The 23,445-nt window shown below is 41.6% G+C and overlaps 1 protein-coding gene across 3 annotated transcripts in view; it reads left to right on the top strand.

The window, feature by feature from the left end:
* Nucleotides 1-23,445, top strand: part of SOX6 (SRY-box transcription factor 6) — a 602,500-nt gene that overhangs the window by 9,025 nt on the left and 570,030 nt on the right. For 2 of the 3 annotated variants that reach the window (XM_084771677.1, XM_084771678.1), the window contains exon 2: nucleotides 2,645-2,814. The gene's annotated coding sequence lies outside the window, so the exon portion shown is untranslated. Of the gene's footprint in view, nucleotides 1-2,261; nucleotides 2,815-23,445 lie in introns of those variants that run through there. The other variant, XM_084771679.1, reaches the window with a different exon arrangement.

Here is a 23,445-nt window from a genome sequence, read left to right as displayed (position 1 = left end):
CCTAGCATTTGAGTTTGAGGCCAGCCCCATATACACTGCAAGACCTTGTTTTGGAGGAAATCCCAAAATTCCCAAACTCAAATAACAACTTTAAAAAATTCCAGGAGTAGGGAGAACACTAACCAAATATAAGGATGCATGAAAAAGAGATATAAAAAGCTACTGTTATGTAAGCTAATTAAAAAAATATATATAATTTAAAAATTCCTAAATTTCAAATTGTATTGAATTATCAATATAAAACAGATTTATATTTTGTGTTTTTTTCCCCTGAAACAGTGCTCACTGAGATATACACGAGTCATAGGTGAACATGTCCATATTGCTGCTGCCCTAGTCAAAGAATAAAATATTTTCAGTGTTTCGAAGCCTGCTCTACCTGTTGCTACCTTCTGTAGAGATCATAAATTAATTTTCTCATTGTTTGAGCTTCACTTAACTAGTACAGCATGTACAGTTTTCTACCCAGTGTCTTCTTTACCAGTATACTTTATGAAGACCATCTCTGTTCATAAATGATAGCATCTGCTTCATCTTGTTTCAGAGACATAGTCTGCTATATGATTTTACAATGACTGTACAATATATGATGAGTTGACTCCAGTTTTTTCACTATTATGAACTATCCAGCTACAAAGGCTGTTGTATATTTTACATATATGCACTGAGATATGCTTAGGAATAGAAAAGAATCCATACAGATTTCCCAAAGCATCGGAATCACTTTATACTCTCTTTTGCTTAGATCATGTAATTGTATCAGATTTCTTACGTCTGTTACAGTGAGATGGCCTCCAGCATAAAGCATTTGGAGAAGAAATGAATATGTAGGTACATTAGCTTGATAATATATATATATATATATTTTTTTTGAGACATAGTTTCTCTTTGTACTGTAACTCACTCTGTAGATCAGGCTGGCCTCGAACTCAGAGTCCATCTGCCTTTGCCTCCCGAGTGCTGGAATTAAAAGTGTGCACCACCACCGGTTGGCTTAATAATTATATTTTTAATTGTGTGCATTTTTGTGTATGTGTATGAGTATGTGCACAGGAATGCAGGTGTCAGTAGATCCCCGGAGATGGGGTGACAGGTGGTGTGAGCTACCTAATGTGCACAGGAATGCAGGTGTCAGTAGATCCCCTGGAGATGGGGTGACAGGTAGTGTGAGCTACCTAATGTGGGTGCTAGAAATTGAACTTGGGTCCTTTTTAAGAACAGTATATGCTCTTATGCAGTTAAGCCATTTCTCTAGCATTACCCATTTTGAAAATGTCGTCATGTTTGTTTTTGCTATTTAGAGCTTTGAAATTCATTACAACTATAATTTGATAGACAGGACAGAACTGTTTTGTTTTGCTAATGTTTGTTCTCTCAGAGAACTGAGTAGTTGGAAAAAAGTAAGACTTCAAAATCATAAGCTTTTGTTTTGGTATTATTTAGTTTCTTGGCAGAATAATTTTTGCTTTTTGATTTTTTTTGAGACAGGGTTTTTCTGTGTAGCTCTGGCTGTGTAGCTCCTGGAACTTACTCTGTAGGCCAGGCAGGCTGGCTTCTGCACTCACCAGAGATCCACCTGGCTTGGCTCCCTCCCCCTCCCCCGAGTGCAGGGCTTAAAGGCATGTACCACCACAGCTTGGCTCAGAATATTTTATTATCTTTAACTTTTAAAGCTTTCCTGAATGGATAGTGTTTTCTACTTTGTGCAGAGAGATGCTTATTGTGTATTTTCATTTCTCTTTCAGTTCCTAATTCTCACTGAAAGTGTTTCATCAAGGATTTTGCTTCTTTTAGACTATCTACAACAACATATTAATCACAAGCTGTTTCTTCAGGGAAAATAAAATACCACAAGCAAATGTTAAAACTCCCATTTATTATAGAGATAGTGATACAATGTCACAAACATGAGTCATGTATGTAATTCAATTTTTTTTATAGCTACACCATAAAAAAGGGCTGGAGAAATAGCTCGGTGGTTAATAGTGCATACTGTCCTTGCAGAGGACTTGGGTTCAGTTTCTATACTCAGGTTGGGCAGCTCACTGTCATCTGGAACTCCATCTCCAGGGGATCTGATGGCCTCTTCTGCCTGTTTGGACACTGTGCGTGCGTGTGCGCGCGCGCGTGCGCGCGCACACACACACACACACACACACACACACACACACACATATGAATAAAGATGAAGTCTTTTCTTAAAAAGTAAAATAAAAAGAAACAGGCAAACTGTTGTTAATGTAAGTTTTAGAAGACCCAATATTCCTAAAATAGTAGAAATGCAATATGATAATCACAATCACATGTAATCATAATAAATATAGCTGGTGAGATACCCTTTGTTCTTCAGCAATAGCTGTGTATTTTAATATGACAGCACATTCAGCCAGAGGCAGTCACATTTCCAGTACCCGAAAGTTAGAGAAGGCCGTTGGCTGCCATGGTACACAGAGGTTCTGGGCTTCCTGTGACATGCTGTACAAGGTAGCTGTGACTTACTGCTAAGCATGCTCGTAGCAGCATTCCATCCAAATGAACTCTAATTACAGGTTGTTAGCCACTTTTACATAGGATTTAGAATTTCTAAACTGAGCAAGAGAATAACTCTACTAGTCAATGTAACTTTTTGAAACTTTCCCAACAGGGCTGTCTCCACAGATTCTAAAGGACAGTTTTCAACTTAGAGCTTCAAAGATGACAGAAGTCCTTCATATTTCAAAGTAATCTGTACATTGGAGTGAGCAATAGCAAGACCCATGTCTGGTGGCAGAAAGACCCAAAGAAAAGTAAAGGACACAACATGCAGAACTGCTGGTACGTAAACCATGGCGGGACATAGAAAACTGTAAGTCTTTTACGGGGGAAGACAATGAGTTTGACAAAAGGAACTTGGAATATTTAGAAATCGTAGGATAATTAGAAAACCAGCCAAATAAGAAAGGTTCATGGAAGCAACGTTTTTTAGAGTAACTGTATACAATTTACTTTCTTGTTCACATAAGAAAACTTATGTAAACTTGTTAGAACTATGGTATAGCTGAAATACTTAACATTAAAAAAAATGAATACTGTTAAACTGCTAAAAGTAGAAGAATTTATATTTCATTGGTTTTTAAAATTTACTTTATTCTCAGAAAACAATTTTTTTTTACTTTATTATGTGTATGAGTGTTTTGCCTGTATGTATGTATTATGTACCACATGTATGTATGGTGTTTGCTGGAATCAGTAAAGGGTGTCAGATCCCCTGGGACTAGGACTAGAGTTACAGATAATTGTGAGCTGCCATGTGAGTACTGGGAATCAAGCCTGAGTCCTTAGCAAGTGCAACTCTCTAACTCATATTTTATCAAACCATCCACCCATCCACCCATCCACCCATCCACCCATCCACCCATCCACCCATCCACCCACCCATCCATCCACCCACCCATCCACCCACCCACCCATCCATCCATCCATCCACCCACCCACCCATCCATCCATCTATCTATCCATCCATCCATCCACCTACCCACCCACCCATCCATCCACCCACCCATCCATCCATCCACCCACCCATCCATCCATCCACCCACCCATCCATCCATCCATCCACCCACCCATCCATCTATCCATCCATCCATCCATCCATCCATCCACCCACCCACCCATCCATCCATCGATCCATCCATCCATCCATCCACCCACCCACCCATCCACCCACCCACCCATCCATCCACCCATCTACCCACCCACCCACCCACCCACCCATCCACCCACCCACCCATCCATCCATCCATCCACCCACCCACCCACCCACCCACCCATCCACCCACCCACCCACCCATCCATCCACCCACCCACCCATCCATCCATCCACCCACCCACCCACCCATCCATCCATCCATCTACCCACCCATCCACCCACCCACCCATCCATCCACCCACCCACCCACCGACCCACCTACCTACCCATCCATCCACCCACCCACCCATCCATCCACCCACCCACCCACCCACCCACCCATCCATCCACCCACTCACCCACCCATCCATCCATCCATCCATCCCCCCATCCACCCACCCACCCATCCACCCACCCATCCACCCATCCATCCACCCACCCATCCATCCATCCACCCACCCACTCACCCACCCATCCACCCATCCATCCACCCACCCATCCATCCATCCATCCACCCACCCACCCACCCATCCATCCATCCATCCACCCACCCACCCACCCATCAATCCATCCATCCACCCATCCATCCACCCACCCACCCATCCATCCACCCACCCACCCACCCACCCACCCATCCACCCACCCACCCACCCATCCATCCATCCACCCATCCACCCACCCACCCACCCATCCACCCACCCACCCACCCACCCATCCACCCACCCACCCATCCATCCATCCATCCACCCACCCATCCATCCATCCATCCACCCACCCACCCACCCATCCATCCATCCATCCATCCACCCACCCATCCATCCATCCATCCACCCATCCATCCACCCACCCACCCATCCATCCACCCATCCATCCACCCACCCACCCACCCACCCATCCATCCATCCATCCATCCACCCACCCATCCATCCATCCATCCACCCATCCATCCACCCACCCACCCATCCATCCACCCATCCATCCACCCACCCACCCACCCACCCATCCATCCATCCATCCACCCACTCACCCACCCATCAATCCATCCATCCACCCATCCATCCACCCACCCACCCATCCATCCACCCATCCATCCACCCACCCACCCACCCACCCATCCATCCATCCATCCACCCACCCATCCATCCATCCACCCACCCACCCACCCATCCACCCATCCATCCATCCACCCACCCACCCACCCATCCACCCTTCATTTGTCCTTCTCTCCCTCCCTCCCTCCCTTCCTCCCCCTGTTGTTTTTCCTTTACCTCCTCCCTCTGTGCTCTGTGTAACACAGCCTGGTCTAAAGCTCTGGGCAGTCCCTGTGCTTCAGCCTCCAGAGAGTTGAAATCACTTGCATCACTGATCAGGCCAGCTAGTTTATTGCTTACTTTAAAAGTTGCACACATTTTACATTTTGTTTCAATTTTAGAGAATTAAGCTGCCTATGAGGAAAACATAGCACATTTTTTGGGACAAAATATGATCTCCCTAAGAATATCTGCTTTAAACAACAGGTAGACAGAGTAGACAGCGAAACTTGAGTTCATGTTAGCTAACACATGGAATAGATAATTAACAAACCAGGACTTCAATCAGATATCAGCACTTTACCTTATAGAATATTCATTTTCGTATAATTTCCCAAAAATATTGTTATTCTTAGGGGGCAAGGGAGTGACGTATTCTAAATAATGGTATATTAAAGCCAAAAGAGTGGATGAGGTTACACAGGAAACAAGTGAAATCTCAGAAGGCTTGGCCTGTAGCTCAGGAACATTAGAACTCACAGTCAGAGAGAAGAGACAGATTCAGTGGTGGAGCTAAGAGACAGTGAGTGGCTCTAGGCGAGGATGGGATGATCCAAGAGAGGAGTTACTGGAGGCTAAGAGAGGTCAGCAGTTAGGAAGCAAGTGCTTGCTGGTGGCATGGAGTGCCGGGAAGTAGTTAGACAGCAGAGGTGCAGCCGCTGGACTTGGCAGCATCTGGTTTGAATTCCGTCTTTCTGCTGCTTACTAGTTGTATAACACGCAACACTTCATCTTAAGTCACTGTGTCCTGGTTTTCTCATCTTCAGAAAAATGGATAACTACTTCCCACACGTACTTGTGAAGATTAATAAACTGTTTACCGGAATTGTCTGACAAGTGTAGGATGCTTGGTTGACACTAGTTCCTTTCTATTCTAGCTCTGTGATGCCCTTTGAAACTGAACTGATTATGCATAGCCACCAGTCAAAGACATTAAGTTGTTTCTGAATTCTGCTGCTTTGTGAAAAGCTATAAGATAGATAATGTTGGGGCTGAAGATTTAACTCAGTGGAGTACTTGCCTAGTATGCTCAGTGTCCTATATCGAACCCCAAGTACTACAACAAAACCACACAGAACTAAACTATGTTTTAAAATCATTTTAAAATTAATTGTAAAGTTAGCATACAAAGTTATGGGTATATCCACCCTCCCACATCAGTATTCAAAGTATATATATATATATATATAAAATTTTATCATTTTATCATTTGGACTGAGTGTGGTTATATTTGCCTGTGATCCCAGCACTGGGGAGGCAGAGTTATGAGGATCATGAATTTAAGGTCAGTCTGAACTATGTAGTAAAACTCCACCTCAAAAAACAAGACAGATGAAAAGATTGGGGGACCTGTAAGATGGCTCATTTGATGGTGCCACCAAGTCTGACGACTTGAATTTGATCCCTGGGACTTACAAGGTAGAAGGAGAGAACTGACTTTTGAAAGTCGTTCCCTGACCTTCACATGTTCTCTGTGGGACTTGTGTCTGTGCATGAGTGCACACAAGTGTATACACACTTGCTGAATAATGACAACAAACTTACATAAGTAAACTATCATCTACAAGTAAATTAAATGTAGACTATACATGAACCATGTAGTAACCAAAGCTTACCAGAGGAAGCCGAGGGCTGACAGCAGATGATGGCAAATGGAGGAGGAGTATAATGTGTTCAGATTTTGGAGGGTACATTCTTCTTTCTGTACTTTTTAAAAAATTTTTTCCTTTCAGGGCCAGGTGTGGTGGCGCATGCCTTTAATCTCAGCACTCAGGAGGCAGAGGCAGGTGGATTGCTGTGAGTTCGAGGCCAGCCTGGTCTACAAAGTGAGTCCAGGACAGCCAGGGCTACACAGAGAAACCCTGTCTCAAAAAACAAACAAAACAACAACAAAAAGTTCTTCCTTTCAGAAACTCATAATTGTCTCGGGCTTCATTTGAACTTAAAGTTATAGCCTAGAGGGGCCTGGAGAGATGGCTCAGTGGTTAAGAGCACTGCCTGCTCTTCTGGGGGTCCTGAGTTCAAGTCTCAGCAATCACATGGTGGCTCACAACCATCTACAATATGATCTGATGCCCTCTTCTGGTGTGCAGGTGTACATGCAGATAGAGGACTCATATACATAGAATAAATAAATCTTTAAAAAGTTATAGCCTAGAAATCTGCCTTTAGAGTTGTTCAAGGCACTGTCTCCTCATTTCATATCAACAGTGGAAAACATTTGGGGGGTAATTTATACATGAATTATGACATGAATGTTTTTCAGATGAGAGTCTCTGGCTAGAAACTGTGTTAGGTATAATGGTGTGTGTTTTGGCTGAAAGTAACATCAAAGCATCAGGCCTTTATTTATTTTGTGTTGTTTGTTTTCAAATTATCTATTATTCTGGGAGGGATGAGATCATCTGAATAGTGATTAAAAACTTCTCTAGAGCCATTTTAAGTTACTAAATTGGTATCTAATTTAAGGGTCTAATGTACTGGTCATCTGCTCCATGCATAAATACCCTAGACTCTTATACATTAAATTATAATTTATGCATAGCATCTAGCAGGCAATATTTTTAGATAATTCTTTCTAATCTATCTGTCATCTATCTATATCTATCTTTCTATCTACCTATCACCTATCTTTCTTTCTTTCTATCCAGCTCTTGTATAATAAAAAAATCCATTTATTAGTTCTCTCCTTCTCTCCTTTAACTGAACAAAAGCACAAGATATCTACCACAGACAAGAAAGATTACCACTAACATGTAGTGGTTTTAAAAATTTACTTTTTAACTGTGTCTGTGTATATCTGTGTGTGTCCGTGTATGAGTGTGTACATGTCGGTGTAGGTGTGTGTCCGTGTATGAGTGTATACATGTGGGTGTAGGTGTGTGTCTGTGTATGAGTGTGTACATGTGGGTGTAGGTGTGTGTCTGTGTATGAGTGTGTACGTGTGGGTGTAGGTGTGTGTCCGTGTATGAGTGTGTACATGTGGGTGTAGGTGTGTGTCCATGTATGAGTGTGTACATGTGGGTGTAGGTGTGTGTCCGTGTATGAGTGTGTACGTGTGGGTGTAGGTGTGTGTCCGTGTATGAGTGTGTACATGTGGGTGTAGGTGTGTGTCTGTGTATGAGTGTGTACATGTGGGTGTAGGTGACCTTAGAGACTAGCAGAAGGTACTGGACTCCCTGAGTTGGAGTTGGAGGCGTTTGTGAGTTGGTGGACATGGGTGCTGGCATGAGTCTGGGGTCCTAGAATCACAATGCTGCTGTGGCCTATGGGTGGGAGTCTAGACGCACCTGAAGCTACTGTTCAAATAGGTCATCTATTTAAGGTATATGTTTTTCATAGCAAAACTATGTATTCCCAACAGAAGACTTGGCTTAGACATGCACACTGATGAGTTACTAACATCTCTCTGAGCCTTAGATGTCTGTGTCTAACTTCTATTGGCATGGTGCTTTTAAAGAAAATGTATCTGGTAAATTACTTATTTCCCCTTTCAAAACTTTGAAGTTTCTGTTTGGCGTGCAGTTGTCCTTAGTGGTTGCCATTGGATAGACTTTGGTCCCAGAGCAGCAGTCTGTGCATATTGAAAATCAGCCCAGAAGACTTTCAGGTGACTCTTACTGAGGTTTATTCTAATCCAGATCATTTTCTTTTTGTCTTGATATTAAGTTCATCCCCCAGTTTAGCTGCGACCCAGTCATGGGTTTGTAAGCATCTCCTAAACCTGAAAAAGTGCATTAAGATTAACTCAGGGGCATTCTGTACTTTGCTGAAAGTAATTCTGTGTGTCTTACTTCAATTTATTTACTTTTTTCTGTAGAATTACTGTAAAGGTTTTCTATTTCACTCATTATAGCACAGTGTTTTTCACATTTGAATAGACTACATCAACATGAATTCTTTATAAGGACCTTAAAACAAACTTTGCCAAGTCCCAGAATACAGAAGTGAATTCACATCCCAGTACTCAGCGCCTCATGAATAAAGGAGAGCTTGTGCCTGACACTTTGAAGCCGTAGCTGTTAAACCATACAGAATATTTACCTCAATAAATCATTATAAGAAAATAAGGTACAATTATACCCACAGAGAAAGAGAATTCAAAACACCGATTTATGTGTTTCGGGGCCTACTCCCTCTCCCCCTGTGTTCTGAATTTCGGGATGTTTGTCATCTTTGGCTGCTCCGTGTGTCTTTAAACTAACGGCTTCTCCTTGTTCTTTATCTTATTTTTTACACTCCTCATTAAGTTTGTTATTTTTCTTTGACACACAGACATGATTTGAATAGTATACTAATTTTCACAATTTTTTAGGGCTAAACAAAAATAGAAATAATTGCTAATTTATTTTAAATAAAATAAGGCATACTTACTTAAATTTGTGATATATGAACTGAACTTGCATGTGAAGGATTTTATTTGATATCATTTTGAAGTAATCCCGAGGAGGAGGATGCACTGGGTTACAGTGGACAGAAAGCTGCCGCCTCACTCCAGCCTTAACTGAGCATGCTGTTTGCCTACAGTCCCAGCCTTCAGGACCCTGGGCTAGGAGAACTGTGAGTTCAAGGCCAGCATGGGCCACATAATGAGAGAGACTCTGTCTCAGTTGAACTAGTTTACTTATTTAAAGTGATAATAGTGTTATGGAAGGATACATTTGTTCACAAATGCCTATTTTAGGCTTTTGAAAGTTAAAGTATCTTAAACCCAAAGTGGGGAAAAGAATGAACGTAAGCTTAACAAAGAGTCCGATAGGCTGGGAGTGGGAGGCAGAGACAAGTAGATCTCTAAGTTTGAGTCCAGTCTGGTCTACATAGTGAGCTCCAGGCTAGCTAGGGTTACATAGTGAGCTCCAGGCTAGCTAGGGTTACATAGTGAGCTCCAGGCTAGCTAGGGTTACATAGTGAGCTCCAGGCTAGCTAGGGTTACATAGTGAGCTCCAGGCTAGCTAGGGTTACATAGTGAGCTCCAGGCTAGCTAGGGTTACATAGTGAGCTCCAGGCTAGCTAGGGTTACATAGTGAGTTCCAGGCTAGCTAGGGTTACATAGTGAGTTTCAGGCTAGCTAGGGTTACATAGTGAGTTCCAGGCTAGCTAGGGTTATATAGTGAGACTCTGTCTGAAATAAACAAATAAAAATCAGATAAAGAAATTTTTGCCTAGAATAAGCATGTTGATAATCAGATGTCAAAAAAGAGGATATAAAGTATTTTAAAACAACTAATTTATCAAAAGTATAAGTTTTATGGATTCAGTGCAAGACAATTTAAGTTTTTACAGTATTTAGAAAAACCAAAATAAATGTTATCCTTAAAGCTTGTCAGTAGGAAAAAAAAAAGCTTCTCAGTAGAAACTGTAGGTTAAATTGAAATTGAAATTATATAATCAATTTTTATCAAAGAATTGTATTTTAAGTATAATTATAATTACCAATCTTTGTGAAATTATGGCTGTTAGCAGTTTTATAGTTAGATTTAAAAAATGGCAGTTCTGAGGGATCTAGTTTAGGGCTTTACACATGCCAGGAGTTTACCACTGAAGTAGGCCCTAGCCCTCCAGTTAGATAGACTTGTAATGTATTTTTTATTACCCAAGCATTTCACTAGTTACTTTTCTTGTTGCTGTGGAAAAATACCTAACAGAGCAGCAAAATGTATTTGTGCCCTGACTTCAGTCCGTCGTGCTGGGGAAGGCACTGCGGCAGAAGCTGCTGAGGCCATGGCCAAGAAGCAGAGAGTGTGACAGGAAGCAGCAAGGTGCCTACCTAAGTAACCTACTTCCTTCTGCTAGGCCCAGCCTGCTAGAGCTTCTACAGCCTTCCAAAATAACACCACCAGTAGGGGAGCAAGATTCAAAGCATGTGAGCCTGGGGTGGGAACCTTGGATTTTATCTACTGTGTCCTATTTATTTTGTGTCTTTCAAACAAAAGCTCCATTGTAGGCTCAGTTTTCTTAACCAATATATTAATTACGAATTTATAAACTGAGCATATGCCCCTTATAACCCGACTGACCAAAACAATAGGAAAATAGGATTAAAGAATAACAAAACCATAAGGATATCAGTTCCGAGGATCAATTCTCCTGGCGTAATCAGCAGGATTTCTTCTGCTGGAACCTGGAGTAACCAGAACCCAGAACCTCAGCCGGAGCCCCGAAGCCTTCACTTGAGCAGCTCTCTCTAGGAGCGTCTTGAAGTGGAGCGATGAACAGGCAAAAGCATCCCAAGTCTCCAGAGGCCCTGCCTCTTGTTTCTGGCTCACTTATATATCTCCTCCCAGAGTCTGTTCGCAGGATCTTTTCAGCTGGTAACAATCAAGCTCCCGCACGAGGTGGTTGGTCTTCTAGTGGATTAACATCACCTGTTCTCCGATCCCACACTTGGAATCATAACAAAAGCAGGCTTCTCTCTCCTTCACTCCATAGAGCAAGGACCTGGCTTATTCTCTCTCTCTTCCTTCCTTCCTTCCTTCTTTCCTTGTTTTCATTTTCTTTTTCTTTTTTGGTTTTTCGAGACAGGGTTTCTTTGTGTAACAACCCTGGCTGTCCTGGACTCACTTTGTAGACCAGGCTGGCCTTGAACTTACAGAGATCCACCTGCCTCTGCTCCTGAGTCCTGGGATTAAAGGCGTGCACCACCACATCTGGCCTGCATAGTATATTCTTAATAACTATTTATAGGATGAATGGATGAACACTATTATCACTTTAAATAAGAAAACTAGTTCATTTTTAAAGAGTTTCTCATTTTTTCTGCCTTTGCTATGAGTGTGGGCTGAGAAAGGTAAGTGCAATCAGGTCTAAAGGTGAATTAGTAAGCCAAAGAAGGAATAGACCTAAGAAAAGAGAGTCCAAATAAAAGAGTCAGCTGGGTAGTTGAGGGCACTGGGCACCAGACCCACTGACCTAAGTTCTACACCTAGCTCCACACGGAGAAGAGAAAACCAATTCCTTCAAGTCACATACTCCCTCCATTACTGTTAAAACAACAACAACAACAACAACAACAACAACAACAACAACAACAACAATAACAACAACAACAACAACAGAGGGCCTAATTGTTGAAGAGAAGAAACATTTCTCTGTCAGTCTCCTCCACTTTGGTTTTTCAAGACAGTTTCTCTGTGTAGTCTTGACTGTCCTGGAGCGCCCTCTGTAGACCAGGCGGCCTCGGCCCCTGAGTGCTGAGATTAAGGTGCACACCACCATTTCCCAGCTATTCTTTCAGTCTTTCATCTAAACATTTGAAAATTGTCTAGCAGTTTGACACACATACACACACAACACGCACTAACACTGTACTTTAGTCACTTTCACCCCAGGTGCTTTCTCACCCCTCCCACTTCTGTTAACCCTCTTCTCGCCAGCAAGTCCTCCTTTTACATTCATGAGCGTTTGGTTGGCTTGTGTGACCCAGTGAGTCTAATCAAATTGCTTGCATGGTTGTTGTAGCATTGGCAACTTAACAGTAGCTGCACCACTGGAGAAACTGCCTCTCCCTTCCCCAGCAGTGCTTGGATGGCAGCAGTTCCCGGGAAATGCACCTCCAGCGCCCCTCCACCATCCATGGGGGATCTTCCAGTTCCCGGGAAGTGCACCTCCAGCGCCCCTCCACCATCCATGGGGGATCTTCCAGTTCCCGGGAAGTGCACCTCCAGCGCCCCTCCACCATCCATGGGGGATCTTCCAGTTCCCGGGAAGTGCACCTCCAGCGCCCCTCCACCATCCATGGGGGATCTTCCAGTTCCCGGGAAGTGCACCTCCAGCGCCCCTCCACCAGCCATGGGGGGATCTTCCAGTTCCCGGGAAGTGCACCTCCAGCGCCCCTCCACCAGCCATGGGGGATCTTCCAGTTCCCGGGAAGTGCACCTCCAGCGCCCCTCCACCAGCCATGGGGGATCTTCCAGTTCCCGGGAAGTGCACCTCCAGCGCCCCTCCACCAGCCATGGGGGATCTTCCCAGCCCGTCTTGTACAAGAGTTCTTCCATGAGTTCATGAGTTTGCAAGGGCCATGTCCAGAAGATGGGGTTTCACAACACCCACCGTGCTCTTACAATTCTTTCTGTTCTCTCTTTCTTGATGTTCCTTGAGAGGCTAATTAATGTCTTGATGTATTGGAGGGTGATTAACTTTCTATATAGAAAAAAGAAAATGGTTCATAGTAAAAAGCAATATGTTAACATGCAGAGAGTATGACTGATGAGAATTAAAAATTAAAAAAAAGAACTATAGCCAGAGAAATCTATTTACTCATTTTCTTTTCTTTAAAAAAATTATTTATTTATTTATTTATTTATTTATTTATTTATTATGTACACAGTGCTCTGCCTGCATGTGTGCCTGCAGGCCAGAAGAGGGCGCTAGATCTCATTACAGATGGTTGTGAGCCACCATGTGGTTGCTGGGAATTGAACTCAGGACCTCAGCAAGAGCAGCCAGTGCTCTTAACCTCTGAGCCATCTCTCCAGCCCCCTATTTACTATTTTCAATAGTTTTTTTCAAGTACTTTATGAAGGGCATTGAAGGTGCTCCTAACATACTCTTTTTTCCCCCCAGTGAGTTTTTTCATAGAAGGCAAATGAGATGTGAAAATCAGTAACAAATGAGGGTCATAAGATACACTTGGTGACATTAAAGGGAGTCACAAAAGACTACATAGGGTAGGTTCCACTTAATGACATGGCCAGAGTAAGTGACTCCACGGAATGAAAACCAGTTTGTTACTGGTGGCATGGGGACTGGGAAGTGGGGAGCTGCTTCTGATGGGCTTGTGGATTCATATGGGGGTTGACAAAACTTTGTAAAACTGCTAATGGGGATGCTTAGATGGGAGAACAGTATAGTATATAGCTAGCATCTTCATTAGACTGTGGCATAAGATGTGTGTGGGGGCTTGGGGAGGGACGCGAGAGATGCTGGAGGTAAGAACAACAAGAATAGATTTGGGTGGTCAAGGGGCAGACAGTGGAATGGTTTCGTGTATTAATGGAGAAAAAGCTTTATTTTACTTTTGAGAACTGGAAATTTCTGGGAATAAGAGAGACAAGTTGCTAAGATCCTCAGTAAGTATTTTTGTTGTTGGTGGTGGTCCATTTGAGACATGGTCTCAATATGTAGCCCTGGCTGGCCTAGAATGCTCTAGTAGAACAACATGAGATCTACCTACCTTTGCCTCCTGAGTGCTAGGACTAAAGGTGTGTACCTTTTATGTTTTAACATACACATATGTTTATGTTATATGTTATGTTATATGTGTTTAACATACACATATAAGTCTACAGCTGGACATGATGGTGTGGGTTATAGTGCCAGGTGCTTCAGCGGCTAAGATACGGTTGCTTGAACACAGGAATTTGAGGCCAACTTGAATAACACAGACCATTTCTCTTAAAACAAAAAGACAGAAGCCTGGTGCAGTGGCACATGCCTGAAATCCCAGCACTGAGGGAGACAGAGGCAGGTGGATCACTATGAGTTCAAAGCCAGCCTGGTCTACAAAGCAAGTCCAGGGTGGTCAAGGCTACATAGAGAAACTCTGATTTAATTCTCTTTAGAGATATTCTACTAAGTGGATGAATGAAAGAAAGAAGGAGGATTGAAAATAAGAGTGAAAGGGTTAGGGACATACTTCAGTTACACAGAAGTGTCCTCATGCATGCATTAGTTTCATCCTCAGCATGTCAAGTGATAAAGCTGTCACATCCTGGTTGATTTCTTAAACACAGTCATTTTGACAGAGCTGAGAGGAAATCTCAATGTAGTTTTGATTTACATTTGAGGATTAGCTATTCTATGTGAAAGTAAAAAAAAAAAAAAGCCATTGGAGTTTAGAAAAGGATTACATCACATCTAAAGATCACAATGGGTCACGTGGGCATTTTAAGAATACTAGTTATTCCATTCCATGAATGTGACTTGTCTTTTCCATGTTTTGTGTATGTCTTCTTCAACCCCCCTGTTTGCTTTGTTTCTCAGAGATTGAACCTGAGCCTCACATGCTCAGAATGAGCACTGAAGTATGCTCTGGTCTCTCTTTGATGGCTCTCATCAATGTTTTTAATCACTGTGAGGATGTGTTCAGATGTTTGTGGGTGCTCATGCTTGTCTGTTCATGGGCACCTACATGTGGAGACCAAAGATCAATCTCAGATGTCATTACTCAGGTGCCAACTACCTTTATATTTTAAAAAGAGATTTATTTATTTGTTTGTTTATATTAATTTTCATTTATGTTTATGTTTCTGAATGTGTAGATGCCTGTGGTGGCCAAAAATGCATCAGATCACCTGTAATGGGAGTTTCAGAAAGTCGTAAGCTGCCCATCATGGGTACTTGGGAACTCAACTTAGATCCTCTAGAACAGCAGCAAGCAATCTTAACCACTGAGCAATTTCTCCAGCCCTGCAAGATTGTATTTTTACTTTTAACTTGTGTGTGTGTGTGTGTGTGTGTGTGTGTGTGTGTGTGTGTGTGCCACATATGTACAGGTATCTATGGAGCCCAGAAGATGGCACCGAATTCTGGAACTAGAGTATAGGCAGTATAGAGTCAGGCAGTGAGCTGTCTGACATGGGTGCAGGGAACCAGAGCAGGGTCCTCTATAAAGGCCAGCAAGAGCTTTTAACTGCTGTCACCTTGCCAGTGCCTAGCTTTCTCTCATTTAAAAATTATGGGTTCTGAGGACCAAACTCAGGTCCTCCTGCTTGCCAGGAATGTAGTTATAGACCGAGCTCCTCCCAGCCCTTGGTCTTCTTTGTTGTACCAATCCTTTACTTCCTCCCAGCCCTTGATATTCTTTGTCGTAAGGATCTTTTACTTCCTTGGTTAAATTTATTCTTAGTTTTTTTCCTTACTAGTTATTTTAAGTAAAATTGTTTTCCTGATTTCCATTTTCAAAAATTATTAGTTTATAGAAACACTACTGATTTTTGTATATTGAGTTTTGTATCCTGCAGCACTGTGACTTTTGTTAGTTTGACAGGTGTTTGGTAGGCTCCTGGGGTTCTCCATATCATGTTTTCTGAACAGAGTCAGTTTCACACCCTCTTTCTGGTTTTGATGCTCTCTACTTCTGTGAAGACTTCAGGACTATGTTGAATGAAAGTGGGGAAAGCATTGGATTGGGTACTCGGGATTGGGCATGTAGCATGTGCAAAGCTCTGGGGTTCAGTCCAGCAACATGAAACAAAAAGGTGATTGAAGTGTGCATCTCCCTGTCTTGTTCAGAGTTCAGAGAGAAAGTTTTCAGCATTTCCACATTTAGTATTATGTTACATGTGGTCTTCTAATGGCCTTAGTATGTTGAAGTACATAATTGTCTAGTTTTTCTCATGAATGGATGGTTACTGAGACGGTCATCTGGTGGTTAATCCTTGACTCTGTTGGTGTTGTGCTCCACGTTTATTGATTTGCCTATGTTGAATCTTCTCTGTGGGGTCATGCAAGAACGCACTAACCACTGAAAGCACTCTTTCAGAGTACCATAGACAAGACCTGAGCTGGATTTTTGGCAGTTGTGGGCTTGGGGATGCCTCTAATGCTGAAATTGTAGCAGTACACTGATTGTAGTTGTAGTAAGCCTTGCCATAAGATGCCTCAAATCCTGAAGTAGTGGCAATAATGTATTGTGAAAGGAAACATTCTGCTTAGAACTTCTGGGAGGATAGGAACAAATCCAGATTGCTAAGATTAAAATAAATACCTAACTCTTCAAAGTGCAAACCTCTACATACACCAGCATGGTTTTAGGAGCATCCTACCTAATAGATTAAAATAAAATTGTAACAACCATGCATAAAACTGTCAACATGTATGAACTCTTGCAAAAAAATTTCAAAGAATTGTTTTATGAAAAAAGAAAACAAGAAAACCTAGTGAACTTCAAGAAAACTCCAAGAAAGAATCCAGTGCTTTATCAGACTTAGCAGAAAGATTGAAGTAATTAAAAAAATCAAACAGTAATTCTTGAATTAAGAACTACACTCAATAAAATGATAAACACAATGGAAGGCAATCATAGCAGAATACATAAAACAGAAGAATAATAATTGAGATAGACCATTTGAAAATATATAATTGAGGAAAGAGAAAAAAAACAAGAATTAATAGGATTAAAGGAAGTTATCGAAAGTTTGATACAGCATTAAGAAAGCAAATAATTTGAAGAGTGTAGATCATGCTGGTAGTATTCAGGCTGCTTGTCAGGTTTCAAGTGAGCCTTGACTTTACCAAAGGGATAGTAAAGTTATTTTTAAAAGATAACAGAAGCTCCCACAGACCTAGACAACTCAACTTTTTAGAACTGATGACAGTTCTTATCAAAAGATTCCGAAATGTTGAAGGGAAGGAATTCTTTCTTTCAAACATATTCTATAAAGACAGAATTATCTGGCAATGAAATCAGACAACACCCCCCCCCAAAAAAAAAAACAACGAAAGTTGTGGGTTAATATATATGGATAACATAGTTGAAAAAAAATCCCAAACAGAACCCTACCCAGTAGGGCACAGGGGGATGTGATGCCGTGGTTTAGTATATTAACCACAGGGGTGCCGGGAAGGTTCAATATTGGCCAGTCCATAGAGTGGTGGATAAAAGCCATGTGGCCATCTCCATAGATGCAGAAAGGCATTCCTTAAAATCCAATAGACTTTATGAGAAAAGTTATGAACAAATTGAGTACATGTTCATGGCAAAGAGTCATAGAGAAGCCCACAGCTCACACCATGCTGGAGGTGAAACATTAAAATCTTCTCCCTAAGATACGGAAAAAGACCAGGATGCCCACGTTTACTGCATTCTTTCAGCCTTGTCTTGGAAGTACCAGTCAGAACAAACAAAATCAGAAGTAGCCCAGCAAATCCAAAGGAAAGAATAAGTGAACAAGAGAAGAAACAGCTAGCTCATCAGGACACACAAAGCAGAGGGTGATTGTGTAGATAGCGAAGTGCAGGTATGATACCGCTTACTGCATATTATCTGACGATATCAGGTATACGTGTGGGTCGTATGACGCTATTTATAAAACATAAAGACAAGGTAAAGAATAGAGTATGTTAAAAATATATCAGCCAAATAGAGTTAGAAGAAAGGCAGTGTGACTACATTCATAGAAGTTTAAACTAGAGAAATAATAATCATCAGAAATAAAGTAATTGGGGCTGAAGAGATGGATGAGTGGTTAAGAGCAATGTCTGCTCTTCCAAAGGACCTGGGTTCAATCCTTAGCACCCACATGGCAGCTCACAACTGTTTGTAACTCCAGTTCTCAGGGATCTGACACCTACATACCATTGCACATAAAATAAAACTAAAATAAAAATATTATATATATTTAAAAAAAAGAGCTGGGCGGTGGTGGAGCACACCTTTACTCCCAGCACTTGGGAGGCAGAGGCAGGCAGATCTCTGTGAGTTCACGGCCAGTCTAGTCTGCAAAGTGAGTCTAGGACAGCCAGGGCTATTACACAGAGAAACCCTGTCTCAAAAACAAACAAACAAACAACAAAAACCCCAACCCCCCAAGAAAGAAATAAAGTAATTGTATGATAATTAAAGAATAAGACTGGGGGCTGGAAAAAAAAAAGACCTGGGGCTGGAGATATGGCTGAGAGGTTAAGAACACTGGCTGCTCTTTCAAAGGTCTTGGATTCAATTCCCAGCAACCACATGGTGGCTCACAACCATCTATAATGAGATCTGGTGCCCTCTTCTGGTGTGCAGGCGAACATGCAGGCAGAGCACTGTATACATAATAAATAAATAAATCTTAAAAAAAGAATAAGACTACTACTAATATGTTACATTTTTGAATATTTAAAAGATTAGAAAAAAAAAGATTAGATTTCACCTTAAATACAAATAATGTTTTTTATTTAAAAAATAATAAAGCATGTTGTTGCTTCAAAGTAAGACTGGAAATGATTATAATTAAAAGCTATATATAGGAGAAAATATAAAAATACATACAAGGTATGAAACGACAGTAGATCCAATTTTTTTAAAAAGAAGATTTATTTGTTATGTATACAGTATTCTACCTGCATGTGTGTCTGCAGGCCAGAAGAGGGCACCAGATCTCATTGTAGATGGTTGTGAGCCACAATGTGGTTTCTGGGAATTGAACTCATGACCTCTGGAAGAGCAGTCAGTGCTCTTAACCTCTGAGCCATCTCTCCAGCCCCAGTAGATCCAAATTTAATTTATTTGTGAGACAGGATCACACTGTTGCCCAAATTGGCCTCTAAGGCCGATCCTTCTTCCTCAGCCCTTTGAATGCTGGGATTATAGGTGCATGGCATCATGCATATTTGCATATCATGCATAACAACATTTTCATTTAAAAAAGATTTAATTTTTATTTACATGTACTTGTGTAGGCGCTCAGAAGTTGAAGAAGGTGACAAACCCTGTGGAGCTGCATTGCAGGCCATTGTGGGCCAAGTAATGTGGGCGCTGAGAATGGAATTCATGTTCTCTGAAGGAGCAGCAAGCTGCCCTGACCACTGTGCCATCTCTTCATGCCATGTTAAACTTTGCTGCTGTTGTTGTTGTTGTTTGAAACCGGGTCTCACTCTGTAGCTCTGGCTGTTTTGGAACATGCTCTGCAGACCAGGCTGTCCTCAAACTCACAGAGATCCGCCTGCCTCTGTCTCCCAAGTGCTGGGATTAAAGGCGTGTGCCACCATGCCTAGCTCCAAAATAGTGTTTATCATTTTAAAATTTATTTTTACTTTTTATTTCACTTTTATATTTATTTAAAAAATACTTAAGCTGGGTGTTGTGACACATGCCTTTAATCCCAGCACTCAGGAGGCAGAGGCAGGCGGGTTTCTGTGAGTTCAAGGCCAGCCAGGTCTACAAAGCCAAGGCTAACACAGAGAGACCCTGTATCGAAAAACCAAAAACCAAAAACCAAAACCAAAACCCAAAACCCAAACAAACAAAAACAAAACAAAACAACAAAAAACAATTTAAAAAACCTTCCAATTATTTTCTTCTTCACTATTGGGCGTTGGCTCTATGGGCTTGTACCTATAGGCAAGCACTCTTGTACTAACTTGTATCCTAGCCCAGGCCTTTAATAAAGTATTCTTATTAGAAAAGAGGAAAAGCATCAAATAAACACATCTGGAAAGCTAAGTACTCAACAGGAGAAGTTAGAGAACAGCAGAATTGCCTGGGTCTGTAATAGAGCACCACGGAGACAGGGGCAAACATAGCACCAGCGGAAGAGCATTGCTGCTCGGCTGGAAACTGGAGGTCCCAGTGCAAGGCTGGAAGAGCTCCGCTCCTGGTCAGGGCAGTTTTCCTGGTGTGTTGATGGAAATCTTTCTGTGCTGTCTGCCGTGGTGAGCAGAGAGAAACTCTGGGCGCTCTGATGTCTCCTCCAGTGTGAACACAAATCCTACAGCACCAGCCCTGACCTTATGCTTGCTGGAGTTTGGGTGTCAGATGTCCCGCAGAGGTCCATGCATTCAAGATTTGGTCCTTAGGGTGATGCTTTCTGAAGGCAGTGGAATCTTTGAGGGATGAGACGTCGTAGAAACTCTCTAAGTTGCTCTAGCTGTGTGCTCAAAGCAGGTTATGGAAACTGGACTCTCTTGTTCCCTGGATCCTAATGTAAATGGTTTTGTTCAGCTACACACTCCTGACACAGTGCTGTGTAATCATAGGCCTACAGCAAAGGAGACGAAACAGTTGAGAATCTTCAAAGTTATGGGCTATACATTTTCTTTCTTAATTAATTCTTTCTTAATTAATTGTTACAATGACAGAAAGCTCAGTAGCACACTTCAATATAGGCCTCAATTTCAAATATAGTCAGTCACACTGGGGGTTAAGAGTTTCAACACATGAGTTTGGAGAGCATAAAATTGAGTACATAAGTAAGAATAAATTCAAATAAATTAAAAGAAAGCAAAATATCTGTTTCACTCTAGGTTAACTAAGTTAAGTGCGAATCACTCCGTCTGCTTACCAGTGACCCTACGGGTCATTAGTGTACAACTGCGAGGCTGTATGTCCACTAGTTTTGTATGTTCTGTATTGATTAGACTGATCAGCCATTTCTGCACTTATGTTCTTCATACCTGGATATAGGCCAATAGGCCAATCTGTACTTAAAACATTACTAGTTGTCATGGTAGAAGAAAAAGAGTAAATGACAAATCCTTTACAGGCTGTTAAAACTCATGCCCAGAAATACCCAGCTACCCTCCCCGTGCTTGCTCGCCAGCACGTGGCCACCAGTGACCAGTCAGCAGGAGATGCATGATGCACCCATGTTGGCCAAAAGCAATTTCAGATGACGTGATATCCCCACATACCAAGCCCCAGGAGCTTGAATAATGCATATTTTAAGTCAAAATTAGAAGAGAGAAATATTAATATATTTGAAGAAAATAATATTTAGAAGTAGCTATTCCATCAATAAAATATAATGGTTGTCAATATACGTACAGGGAACACGAGTTGTACCTCGTTTCATAAAGCAAACACTGATAGACACAGAGGAGCAGATGGCTGATGGCTCCATATATAGTAATTCTCGATGACATCAGCCACACTGTCATCAACAGACAATCTAGACTCGCCCCGCATCAACAGTCTTTAGACTTACATTGCATCCTAGAGAAGAATAGTAATAACAGATGTTTATGGCATCTTCCATCTACAGCAATTCAAAGTAATTTCAGATCACAATGGAATTAGAAACCAGTGGGAACCTAGAAATCAATAGGAAAATACAGAAACTAGACTAACAGTTGAGGACTGAACATGCTGAATTATCAGTGGGAATTAAAATATTCCTAGAATCAGCCGGGTGGTCGTGGCGCACGCCTTTAATCCCAGCACTCAGGAGGCAGAGGCAGGCAGATTTCTGTGAGTTCGAGGCCAGGCTGGTCTACAAAAAGTTCCAGGACAGCCAGGACTTTTATACAGAGAAACCCTGTCTTGAAAAACAAAAACAAACAAACAAACAAACAATCCTAGAATTAAATGAAAATGAAAACAACATACCTAAATCTTTTGTAGTTCTAAGACGGAAGTTTATAGCTATGAATATGTGTTCCCTAAAAAAAGTTAGGAATAACTTGAATAATTCAATGATGCACCAAAGCCCTTAGAGAAATAAAAATAAGCTTATCCCACATTAGTCAGTGGAGAAAAGTAATAAAGAGAATGAAAAGAATAAAAAGAACCAACGTAACAGAGTAGGTTATTTGAAGAGATAACATAATCAACAAAACCATAGCCAGACTAACCAAAACAGAAGAGAAAGCCTCAGTAAAGTCAGAGATGAAAAAGGTAGTACAATAAGTTTTAAAAGGAATTCAGTTTATTATTAAGGAATATCTTGAAACTTTAGAAGAAATGGACAAATTAATAGAAACCTATAACCTATCAGAATTAAATCAGGAGGATATAGATAACTTAAAAAGATTTACAATAAGCAACAAGAGTGAAGCAATAATAAAGAGACTTCCAATCAAGAATAGTCCAGGACTAGATGAATTTGCGTTAGACTCTACCAGTTTCTTAAAAAAGAATTTACACAGATGCTCCTGAAGCTATTCTATGAAACAGAAAGGAAGGAATTCCATCAGACTCACTCTATGAACATTATCCAGATACCCAGACTGAACAAGGAAACAGCAAAGAAGAAAACCATAGGCTAATTTCTCTGATGAACATAGAAGTGAAAATTCTTAATAAATTACTTACAAGCCAAATTGCCTAGAAAGACTAAAGCAGAATAGAGGACCTAGAAAGAGAGCCACACAGCCACAGCCACAGCCACAGCCACAGCCACAGCCACAGCCACAGCCACAGCCACTTGCTGTTTAGCAAAGGGGCCCAAAGCAGCTCTTTGAGAAACAATGGCCACTTCCACAAATGATGTGGGGAAATAGACACTTAAATGCAGATGAATGAAATGAGATCCCTACCTTTCCCCTGACCAAAAGCTCATAAGCACAGTCATGTTGGTTGGGTTTCAGAAATACAAGGATAATTCAACATATGCAGATCCATAAATGTAATCCAGCACATAGGCGTGGCCATGCCAATAGATGTAAAAGACCTTCACCTGCGGCAGTCTAATACTACTTATGATGAAATCTCTGAGGAAACCAGGCATAGGAAGAACATTCCTCAGTAGGCAAACCTATGGGAAACTCAGGCCCACTAGGGAAAACCTGAAAGCCATTTCCGAATGTGTCAGAAATGAGACAGGGCTGTCACTGTGCCCACTCATATGCAATAGAGTACTTGAGTCCTTAGTTAGTCAGAACAATATGTCAATAAATGAAGAAATAACATATAAATAGAAAAGAATGAAATCAGATTATCTATGTTTCCAGATGACATGATCTGATACTTAAAAGTCCCCAAAGAACAGGGAGGAGAGGGAGCACAGAGAGAAATGAGGGTGGGGAGGAGACCTGGGCAGAGCGGGG

This window comes from Acomys minous (genome assembly GCF_964271855.1).
Source record: "Acomys minous genome assembly, chromosome: 2".
NCBI lineage: Eukaryota > Metazoa > Chordata > Mammalia > Rodentia > Muridae > Acomys > Acomys minous.
This window is presented reverse-complemented; position numbering and strand designations above follow the sequence as displayed.